General features: G+C 42.0%; 1 long non-coding RNA gene across 1 annotated transcript; it reads left to right on the top strand.

The window, feature by feature from the left end:
• The first annotated feature begins 3,999 nt into the window (after window positions 1-3,999).
• Window positions 4,000-11,384, top strand: LOC114059318. Its single transcript, XR_003571640.1, has 2 exons — window positions 4,000-4,259; window positions 10,049-11,384. It is a non-coding gene; the product is annotated as an uncharacterized LOC114059318 (long non-coding RNA).
• Window positions 11,385-12,234: the final 850 nt, after the last annotated feature.

The following is a 12,234-nucleotide window of genomic DNA, read 5'->3' as shown; positions in this document are numbered from 1 at the left end:
CGTCTTCAAGCGGGCAGGGGGAGATCCTGATAAAGAGCCGTCAGAGGCCTCTTGCACACGCACATGCACATTAAAGGCAGGGGACTTGAAAATGGATTTGCACGCACACAGGGGATTGCAATCAATAGCCACCAACATTTATGGTTTAGATTGTTAATGTGAAAGCTGGTCAAAAGAATGAAAATGAAAAATTAAAGGTGTCTGGTGTCAATTACATGAAAAGTTATGCCATAATTTACTTGCTGAGATGTATGCCTGCGTGTTCGTGTGTCCATGTATATGTGTGTGCAGACCCAGATGTACATGTAGCTATTTCTCAAAAGCAAGGGAGTTTCTTTGTTAATTTTGTGGATTGTGTCACCCTCTCTGGTGATCAAAGATGAACATGATTAAAGGGATGGATGTTTGTCTCACATTTCTTAAGATAAGGAGGCCCAGAGATGCCCGGTTTTGCCAAATACATACACATGCAACTACAGAGAGTTGTGTGTATGGGCGCACACACACACAGAGGCGATCAATCAAACGTGCTCCTTTTCACATTGAGTAGCGTGCAATCTGCAATCTACACTCTATAGCCAGTAGTATTTCAGTCTTGAAACTGTCTGGCCGAAGGATAAACCTCATTGGAAAAGAAAGAACAAAATAATATTCATAAAACTTTGCTGCAGACCTATTCCCATTTGTTGGAAATCATATACTTTGGTTTTTTGTAAACTTGTGTTAAAATCTATATGCTCACAGGGAAGTGCTTAGCCATGTCATTCCAGAAAGAAAATGTGTGCAACGTTTAAATATTCCTTTTACGTGTTGTTTTGATTTATTTTCATAGTATGATTATATTTAAATACCAGTGCAATTCCGTCTGACCTCTTCCTTCTGCAATGTAGTAATGCACACACCATTTACAGTCTTTTAAACGTTTCGTTGGGAAATGCAACAGCAACGTCCACCACCAGTTGTACTAATGGGGAGAATTCTTTTGAAAATCTTCAGGAAAACCCAAGAGGTCATACACATTTTAACACTAGGATTGCCACATTATTAGAATATTATTATTATTTATTATTATTTGTTAATGCTGGACCATATTTTCAGGTACTGACAAGCATTAAATAAACCTTTTGCTTTCATGACACTGAGCAGAAATACATATTTCACATGAGAACTTGATTTCTAACACTATACCCTGCTTCTAGATACTGCTGGGCATATTTTTCTCAAGGAGGACACCGAAAGAGAGCAGATAGAGGCTATCACAAAGAGTCCAGAAATGTAAATATAATAGGGTCAAAGAACAATATAATAGGATCCTTCTGCTATTTTAAAGTCAGCCAAATGTGACTGTAGTACCTAAAATTTGCCGTAAATTCTACTCTGACAATGTATCAGAATGTATAACTAAATATCCTAAATGTGTGGCACAAAGAAATACCAACCACCAGTCCAGGGAAAAAAAAAATCATAATCTGGTTAACACTCTTATGCTTATGAGTTTCAGGGTTGTTTTTTTCCTCTTTTTTTTTTTTTTTTTTTTTTTTTTTTTTTTTTTTTTTTTTTTTTTTTTTTTTTTTTTTTTTTTTTTTTTTTTTTTTTTTTTTTTTTTTTTTTTTTTTTTTTTTTTTTTTTTTTTTTTTTTTTTTTGTTGGTAAATAAAGACACAATGCAGGGTTCTACTAAGTGCTTTTTAAGTTGGTGGTTTTTTGGTTTTGGTTGTTTGGTTGTTTTTTTTGGGGGGGGCTGGAATGTTTCTTGCACTCTAGAATTTTGTGCAATTTATAATCACCACGAGCTAAGACTATTTCTTGAGTTTAATACTCGTGGTAGTTTTAAAATACTTTTTAGCAGGAGTTTCTGGACACATACTACATGCCATGTTGTTTACTGACCCATAATCAAAATGCAGTGACCTTCTACCCTTTTTTTGCCCCTTGACCCATGCTGAATTCAATGCAGCCTTTATAAATTTGCAAATCCTTGGACGTAAAGGGGATTTGGTGAGGCTTTGTTCTGAAAGGATCCTAAAAGTTTGCATTTTTAATTAGACAAAGGTAAAGCAACAAACACTGGGAATTAAGATCCTCTCCTGCACATAGGTGATCCCTCTTAATTTCTACTCTGGGAAACTACATCTTAAAAAATGTAGCCTGCAAACTGAAAAGCAGTTGAAAATTAAGGCGATTGGGAGGTTATGAATTGCACCAAATTAGCAATGTGGTACAAATCACTTTCATGACGTAAGGGATGGCCAGGCCACAATCTTCCGGCGCTCCCATCTCCAAGGACTGTGTGGATCTTGGAGACCCAGGGAGAGGGGAGAGCCAGCGATTTGATCTGGAGCTACAGGCACATTCCCTTATCTCCTTTGCTATCAGTCAGTTTAAAGGACACCGTAATTATGATGGTGATAAAACAATGCCCGCTTATGTGTGCTGAATAAATAAAGAATGTTTACAGCCCCAGAATGTTTCAATTCCAATTAAATGCTATCAAAGAAAAGCCCCTCTCCCTCCCTCTCCCCTCCCTCCTTCTTCCCCACGACTCCCTATTTACCTTGTTGTTTGTAATATGGCCCTATGAAATAAACCGGCCTTCCAGTTTGCCATTAAGGCCACATCAGGAGGAGGGGGGGGGAGGAGGAGGAGGAGGAGGAGGAGAAGGAGGAGGAGGAGGAGAGGGGTGTGAGACAACACGCACTCCCAGTCCCACAATTACTTGGGTCGCCTGCATATTCTTTTTTTTTTTTTTTAATTTATTTTACTATTATTTGTTTATTTTTCAATTGGAAAATGGGTGATGATGGAGGGGGAAAAGGCACTTAAGGATCCAGCTCCAACCACTGACTGAGGGATTTGGGCTGAATTAATCCGGTGCCCCTGGGCACTGGAGGAGGGGGCTGTGTCCACCCCCTCATGGCTGCCACCCCGCTGGGGCCTCGGGGAGCGGGGTCTCCCCACCGCTCCTCTTCCCTCTGTGGTGGGGAGCCTTGGAAACGGGAGCCTGGAAATGCTTCCCACTCACTAAGACACAAGGATCATTTCAAATATTCATTGTATCAGCAAATCTCATCATAATCAGATTAAAGCAAGGTTTAGGGGGGGACTGCCTGTGTTTCTGGGTGCGAAACACCGACTGGACTACAAAGAAAGCAGAAAACTGGTTTATCTCCTCCTGGCTTGGTTGCACAGGAGAAAAATGAAAAGCAGTAATTTTTGCAAGAAAAGGACACTTTAAAAAGCTGTGATTCTCCCCATTCTACTCTGGGTAGCGTGTTCCTCTCAGAGCTTTTTTCCCTTCAAACTTTATGTGTAATATTTCTATACGATGCTCTTATTTATTTGTTTGTTTTAAACTCCAGACAGAGACTATTTCTGCTGCAGAATATACTGGAGGTAGATTTTCTTCACGGCAATTTGCTTTTAGCTTATCTCAGCCGAGGGAACAGCTTTTCTACATTCAAGCTTTAAAATGTATATTTTGTTGAGTTGTCCGGGGTGAGATGTTTATATCCATTTTGTGAAAGTGAGTGAAGAACTGAGGGGATTTTCAGGTCTGCTCGATAGATGCAGGCCCTTTTCCTTTTGAAAGTTTAGACCTCCAATACCCTCAATTCTACTGGCAGAATTAGGATGGACTTGGAGGGTCCTAAACGTGACCATTCACTAAGGCGGGGGGCTTGCAACAACGTGCTCGGCAACTTAATCTTACGCTAAAAAGAGCAGAGAGCGTAAAAGAATGGAATACAAACTCTCCCGACATTTGTAGTCGCTTCCAAAGTGGACCGTGCATTTTAAGGCTGATGGGAACGTGTGTGTTTTGGAGCAAAAAGGAGAGAAGGTAAGTGTTTATCCTTGTATCCGCCAGTTCGGGTAGAAACAATGAAAGAACAAAGGGAACCACTTCTCCTTGTGAACATTTCACATTTTCCTCCTCCGTTTGAGCCTCGCTGCGAGGGGCTGGCGGGGGGGACCGGCTTCAACTTTACCTTCGGCGGCGGGACAGGGGTGCGGGGGACGACGAGAAAGTTGCAGGGCGGTTCGAGTCACCGCCCGTCCGCCGCTGGAGCCTGCCGCGGGCAGGAGTGTAGATTTCATGGCTGTGGACTCGCCAGAGATCCTCCGCGAGCCGCGGCCGATGGCAGCGGGATGGGGATGGGGATCGGGGCCGGGACCTTTGTGTGCGGGGTGTGCCCGGCCCCGCGCTGCCGGCGAGCACGGAGCTCCCCGGGGACTGCCGGGGCGGCGGGAGAGGAAGCGGAGGTTAGGAGATGGGGGTGGGGGGAGGGGATAGGAGTGGGGGGAAAGAAAAAAATCCCCTCGAATTATTTGCAAATCCCATAAATCGCGTGGAAACGCGGTGGGGGAGGGGCTGGGGGCGAGGAAACCCCGCGCGGACCGTTACAAAGGGCGGCGGCCGCGGCGGCCCCGGACACACGGACGGACGAACGGACAGACATGGGCACGCACACACACGCGCTCGGTGTTCGCACTGCGAAGGGCGGCCCGGCCCCGGCCCGCCGGGAGGGCCCGGCCCGGCGCGGCGCGGCCCACCCGCCATGGGCGCGGGGACTCCCGGCCGCTGACCTTTGACCCCCCCGCCCCCGCCCGCCGCTTCCTCTGCCGCCCCGACACCTTCCTTCCCACAATGCCCCGCGCCGGCCGTGCTCGTGCCGCGCTCGAGCCCCTTGTCCCGTTCCTCCCCCCCCCCCCCCCCCGGGCATCCCGGGAAAACCCGGGAGCGGCGTCGCCTCCCTCGGGAAGCGCCGCGGCGGGATCGGGGTGTCCCTGTGGCGGCGGCGGTAACGGCCGGCCGGGGGCGGGGCAGAGGCGGGTCTGGCCGCGTTCGAGCGGGAGCGCCGGCGGGTGCCGGGATAGGGACCGGCCGGGAATCCCGTCAGCTGCCGGGGGGAGCACCTGGGCCACAGGATGCGGGGGAGACCGCCTTGGCTGTGGCGGGGGCGGTGGGGCAGGAAGGGGGTCTGAAGTCCCTGCCTGCCTGGGTGTTGTGGGAGCTGGGGCGCTGGGAAGAGGATTTGCCTGTTGAATTTCATCGCTGTTAGACGTTAATCTCGTGTTTTAAAGTACCTTGTCAGTGGCTTTAAGGAAATCAAACGTGACATTAATCAAATCACACAAATGTAAACATTTATAAGTTAAATCCTAATATTATGCAATTATTTAAATCGAGACATGGTTTTTCCTCAGTGTCGCGTTGTAGCTCCTGCTCCCTTCCTCGCATGCCTTGAGTTTTCTGCTGGATCCCGGCTGTCTTGGGGTCTGCTCCATGGTGTTCTGAGCCTAGGGCCAGGAACGCGCTGGGCTGTAAGTTGCAGGTGTCAAAGGAGGCAGCGCTGTAGCTGCAGTATGGCCTGGTCACCTAACCAAGCCCATCAAGGTTGAAAAGCAGGACTCTTTTTGTGAATTTGAAGACAAAACCCTCCAATAATACCTTGCATTGGTAGAGTTGGTTTTTTTCCTCCTTGGGTTGTGTGAAGCGGGTGATCCTGTGTGGAAGCTTAAGAAGGAGGCTTGGTTGGCTGGGATGTGAAGAGAGGTGCCTTAGGAGCCTCGGCGGGATTTTTAGGCAAAGTGACATATGCAAGACACACTAAATTGCGAGTAGGGCGCAAGGGATGGCGGGCAGGAGGGCTTCGACGGCAGGCACGGCACGACGGCGCGTTTGGCGAAGGCGAAGATGGCAAGATGCCCTGGGAAGTGGCCGGCGCCGCGGGCAGTTGGCCTCTCCCCATCTTTGCCCTCCGTCCCGGCCCTCGCAGTTCGCCTCTCCCGGCGGGGAAGAGGGGATTTGGGGGTCAGGGAGGAGAACAATGCTGAGCTGCCCTTTGTGCGCAGCCCCGTCCCCTGAAGGGAGGGAGCGCGCGGTGCGGTGGGGCCGGCGCCTCTGCAGTGCTGCCGCTCTCCTGCGGGCAGTGCTCGCGGCGTGCGGGGCAGCAGCCCGGGGCAGCGGGATCACGGCTCCCATAGGCCGCCCGCCCGACCCCGGGATAGGCTCGGGAGCGGGGCTGGCGCCGCGCCAGCCGGGCAGCCCCGCTCGCCCTGCGCGGGCGGGAGAACCCCGGGGGCCAGCGAGCGGCCGGCAGAGTAAACTCGTGGGTGCCCTCGGCGGCGCGGCGCGGGCACGGGGCACTCTGAGGGTGAGCGGGGGTCTCCTGGCAGCGGGGTGGGCTCCAGGCAGGTTGCCCCAGGGAGCGAAGCAGCGAGCGAGCCCGCAGGAAGCGGCGGCTAGGCCAGAGGAAGCGCGGCCGGGGCTCCCAGTGCTCCCGGCGCTGCCCATTGTTCCCCGGCCGCCTCTTTTCGCGCCGCTTCCCGCCCGGCGGGGAGGAGGGAAAGCTCCCGGCCCCGCACGCCGAGTGCTCGCAGGCAGAGGCGCGGGGGTACCCGGCGAGAAACCGGGCACATGAGTAGAGAGGAGCCTTTAGAAGTGCCATCCGCTGAGGGAGCTCCGTGAGGCTGTAGCTCACGTGTTACTTGAAAGGTAAACCGCCCCCCCCCCTCCCCACTACCGCAGCGGAATTGTACATAAAGTAACATCTGTTTCTGGGTGGATTTTAGAACAGGACTTGTTAAAGAAATTGGGAAAAACTGCTCCGACTCACTGGATTTGGATAAATAAATGTAGCCAAAGAGAATTTTGGAAGGAACTGTTCTTAACAGGCTGTCTATAAAAACGAAGATTAATCTTACCCTCTTTTTCATATAAGCACCATGATGGATTTTTTTTCCCCAAGTGATTGTTTTATGTTGGTTTGAGATTTTTAAAGATTTGTTTTATGGGAAAATTGTTGGTTGCATTTTTTCCCCCCGAAAATATTTAGAAATTAATTTTTTTCAGTACGCCATTTCAGACCTGAACTTTCTCATGTATTTAGATAGAGGAAGAATTGACTAACTTGATGTTCAAGAAAATTCCCAACAAGTGCCCTTGATCATCTAAGGGAAAAAAATATGTATTTGCATGTTGTTTCTGAAAGATTAAATTAAACTGGGTAGGGATTCATATATGTGATGAGCAAAGAATTTCTAGAAAACTGGTTATTTTAAGAAATTTATTTCTAGGAGAACTGTGATTATTTTTAGAAAGTTATCTCCGAGTGCTTGGGAATTTATTTTAAAATACTAGGAGTGATTTCTAGATTTTTATTTTTTTTAAAAATTAAATATATGCCAAAAATTAGTGGTTTGCATAGATCGTGAGCAGTAAGAAGAAGAAGTTAAAGGATGATGTTTATTGATATTACCTAGTTGAAAATAATTCTGAAGTGACTCTTCCACCCCCGCACACATACTTGGGAAGTTGCATGCTTGCAGTCATTGTTTCAGATAATACCGTTTGGGACTTCTCTTTCACTCTTGAAAAACTTGCAGGCTTTTGTGGGACTCCTCCAAATAAAAGCTCAGTTCAGTTTAGATGGTAAAAAGCATCCATATTATTTGAAAGTTGAAGATGAAAGTAACTGTTAATAGGAAAACACCACCCTGGTAATATCTAAAGGCATTAGCTGTAAGATCGAGGAAAGAAAGATTTTTGGTTTGTTTTACTTGTCCTATGTGGGTATTCCGGAGATGCATTTGCTCTTGATTGCTGCTTGGGATCTTTCAGAAGGTTGCTACAAATTTAGAAAGCATGATTTAAAAGGACATTTAATAGTCTTGTATATACTAAAATATATCGCTATTTGAAAACTATCTTATTGAAAGGAAAGATTTAAAAAATAGGGAGAGACCTTTTGTTGCCATTCTTCATTACTCTTTATTTTGTATTTGTGTGGAATGTGTTGACATATTTTATATATTCATTTTTTTTCACAAAGGAGCATTGTTGTTACTTTAATTGGGAAGTACCACGTTATAAAAATTACCCAAATTCCCGACTCTGAAGTACCATAGTAAGATTGACAAAAAATGATCCGAGACTTGTGCGCTTAATTCACCAGGAATGTTAAGCTTCCCAGATACACTCTATGTGGTCAAGTTAGACTTTTACACTTAGACAGCTTTTAATGGTCAAAGTTGTACCTGGAGAAAATGTATCTATGTGTATATACGTGGAATTGAAATGAGATGGTAACTAGGAGTGGGAATGCAGCTCACTGATCGAAAGACTTTTTTTTTTTTTTATTACATTTGGCAACCTCTTTCTTTCAGAGACACAATACAATTAACATATTCTGGGGCGTGTTTTTGAGATTGGGAAGTGGTGGCCCCTTGTTGAGAAGAAAACACTTTAAATAAAAAAGTAACATTGTCTTGTCCAAATGGTACTGGGAAAAGCAGAGTAGTATTGCTTATCCAGCCCACGGATGCGGTTGATTTACTCCAATTTGCTTTAGCGTATAACAAACCAGCTTTTCCTTTCCCACGCCTATATTAGAATATATGTGTTTTGTTTATACAAACTCATCTAAAATAGCTCTGCATTTTAGAGATTTGATGGGAAATTCAGCATGTTGTTTCTCGTACTTAATATGTAGTACAGATACCATTTCTAAATTGAAATCAAATAAATATGACCTGTGACACAACATAGTATCACACTACTTATTGTAACACAACAAACATGAAAAAAGGCTATTAATTTATATAGAATGTTAATTTAGCAAATCCTACATAGAAATATACCCATAGAAGAAAAGTAATCTGAGGCTTCGTCTTGGAGTGATACTATAAAAATGTATTTAATACAAATCCAATGAATTAATACATAGCTCATAAAAATCCAAACTTTGAAACGAAGCATTCTTGTTTGAAGAAAACCCCCACATTATGTTTAAGTTGCATATAATCTAAATTCCAGAGTTTACTAACCCAGCTTTTCAGGGCTTAATACGGCATTAATATTCAATATGGTTTGCTAGAAGTTTATTTCAGCTTCTTTTGTATCATACTGTAATTATCATTACTTTGACTTGACTCATATAAAAATGTGGTTAACATTTAAATGCTTTTTTAATGTAGAGTATTATAAATTAACTGTCACATTTAAATCTTTAACTTCTATCACTTAGGGAATGTTAAATATGTAAAAGGAAATAATCACTGCACTTGAAAACATCCTGTGCTAGGATTTCGTTTATGTAGAATTTTGGTTTGAGATTGTTCATTCAAAGAAAATCCCTTGTTTCATGTTTACTGTAAACCTCAGTCTGAAATTAACATTTAAATGCCAACACTAGTAACAGAAGCAGTACTTGAAAACCACCAATTTTATCCATTGCTGCTAGTTAAGTGGAATTGACGAAAGTCTCCAAAGGTGATAATACAATTAAAAGCAAAAAAATGAATACAGTAGTTGGTGGAATTACTTTCCCCTTTCTTTGTTGTCTAAAGAACTACAAAATTTGTAATTATTTTTGCATAAAAGAAAATAGCACAACATATGAAGAGGCATGGTGTCCAGGAGATGCACTGACATGACCTCTGATGCTGCTACCTGGACTTGCTTAACACGTATATGCACAGAACATGCAAACTCCTGATCATGAAGCGACGACACGTTAAATGTTGAAACTTTGAAATTATTCAGTACATTGCATTTGGATAGGTGGTAAATACAGATTTTAGCAGTATATTAAAGAACAGGAGGAGGAAAAAGAAAACTTTACTCTTTCTCAGTATAATTAAAGCATGTAAAGATACATTAACATTTTTAATGTGGATTCTGTAGACACACTATATCCTTCATAATTGAACATGGATAGAAAGAATTTGTTGGATCTAAGTCAGACTGCCATTTAAAATGCACTGTGTGGAAGGGTCAACACGTAAGAGTCGCATTTTATTTTGTGTAAAGTGACGATTGCTGCTGCCTTCCCAGAAATGAAGCAAATACCTGTGATTAGAAGGCATTTCAGTGACCACTGTTAATGATTTAAACCCACAGAAGCAAAAGGCAGACAAGCTTCAATGTCTTTTAAATGGATAATCGGGAGATAGATTATTCTACCTATTGAATATCACTAAGTTACTGCAATTTTTCTGTTTTCAGTTGCATCTCTTTAGCTGCAGCATGTGTATCCTTTTGCACATAGGTAAAGATCACAGCTTTCTCAACAAAGACCCAATCTGAAAATGGAGTAAAAATTGGTGCAAGAAGTTTGCTTTCTGGAAGGAAGTGAGTTTCCCTGCTCTACAGCTCCAAGCCCCAATATCAATTCATGTTTTCTAATATAGTATGCATTTTGTATCAAGTCTGTGCCTTTTCTGTTACTTTTGGAAGACTCTTCTGATTATTATATACAAGTGGTAATGTGGTTTTGTAAATTAAAGATTTTTTTCTTGTTCAATGCTTTGTTTTATTCACTAAAATCACAATATGATTTTGCACATTTTAGGGAAAAAAGATGACATTTAAACATTCAAAAAGCTTTACTGTTGGAACTGATTATTTTTTAGTAAAAATTTGTGAATACCTCGTTATTGTTATTTATGAAGCTGAAGTGCTATTCACTTACATACGTTAATGTTTTCTCGAGGAATGCCTTAAACTTTTGGAAACAATTTGCATTTGGAGAGTGTAATTTTCTTTCACTTACACATTCACTCTATTTGTGAAAGTATCTAAAAAAAAATCAAAACATAGAATCTTTTTGTACATTTCTTATATTCTAACTTGTTTAGCTCCTAGGTTTTGTAGGTTCCTTTTAAGGGAATTGGATTTTCTCCTTGCATTTAGATTAACAATGAAATTATTCATTCTTACTCACTGGATTATATTCCTCTCTAATTATTTTAATCTCTTATATATCACTATAAGAAGGACAGGCTTCTTTTTTTAAAAAGAAAATTGGTCTTCTGTGTCATGTCAGTGCTTATTAAATACTACAATCATAAGAACATATATGCTACAAGATTTTATGTTCTGATTCCATAGCTGTTAAAGGCTTAGTGTTTGCAGTATTTATTTAGTGGTAATGCATTTCTTTTCCTATTTTGCATTTCAAAAGTCTTCTTTAAATGATTGTTTTACAGAACTATCAAGAGGTTATCTAAATTTTTCCATCCAATATTACACAATACCATAAAGTGGTAGTCACGGAGTTTTTTCCAGTCCATGTATATTCCTTCTACAGAGGGAATTAAACAGAAATTCATAAAAAATGTTTCCTTAAATAACTGAATGTATTAGGCTTCACTGAATTTTGACCAAAGCAGAATTTCAGGCTGTTCAATACTGAGCTAGTGTGTTACATGGTGTGAGATTGAAGTATTTTTATTTGAAAACTATACAGTAGATTTTTCATGAATATACTCATGTTGCCATGGTGCAGCTTTAATCAAGTTGTTGCAAAGTAATTAGTTTTTTCTTTGGTCATGCTTCTTTATAAGACTAAAGATTGAGCTTTAAAATAGCTAACATTAAAAAAAGAAAAAAAGGAAAGGCTCAGGAATTGTACTAGTTGCTTTTCAAAGAAGAAATTACAGGAAGACCTCAATGAACTAAAAAAAGAAAAGCGGTGAGAAAAATTTACCATTGTTTGTTGCAAGTTTTACTAAATGTGTGAGTTCATCCAACAAAATATATTGAATAGATTTTCATTTTAAAAGGATATTTATTTTAATTTACCTGTCAGGGAAATAAAGGATAGATTTGCTGCTGTACTGTGCTTTTTTTTTTTTTTTCTTGGTTAGGGTTGGCAAAATCATTGAGGATGCTTTTTAAATTAGATGTCATTTTCTTGACAAGAATGAAGAAAGGCTGGGACACTAGCTATCAGCTTCAAATAATTTGTGTTTTTTTAAAACACCAGGATATATTAATTGCTTTATTTTCTTACAAAGTAATTGCTTGCACCTGCAATTTTCAGGGCATTTTTTTACGAGCTTTTAAAGTAATAAAAATAGTGCTTTAAGTATGTTTTATAATATATATAGTTTTATGTTCAAATTTGTGTTCTTCAGTGTTGATAGGACATTTGGTGCAGGGGGTGTTTTTTTTTTTTTGAGAGCAATCTTTGATTTTACACAAACTGAAACACAGTATGTTCCAGTCTCTTCCCCCTCAATTTTTTTACAAGGGTCTTAAACATTTTTTAAACTCTTATGGATATTTGGAGCATATATTTACAGAGAAATGCTTAGAATGTGCCCCAAATGGTTGCATTAATCTCGTGTTTGGTTGGGCCCTGCATGTAGGAAGCTACCTCTATGACTCCCTTTTGCCTCCCGCCATTCTTTCTCTATCAAAATAATTTCACTTAAATCTTTAAAGGAGAGA

This window comes from Empidonax traillii, unplaced genomic scaffold (genome assembly GCF_003031625.1).
Source record: "Empidonax traillii isolate 1590-97213 ecotype Southwest subspecies unplaced genomic scaffold, ASM303162v1 scaffold217:size1918799, whole genome shotgun sequence".
Lineage (NCBI taxonomy): Eukaryota > Metazoa > Chordata > Aves > Passeriformes > Tyrannidae > Empidonax > Empidonax traillii.
This window is presented reverse-complemented; position numbering and strand designations above follow the sequence as displayed.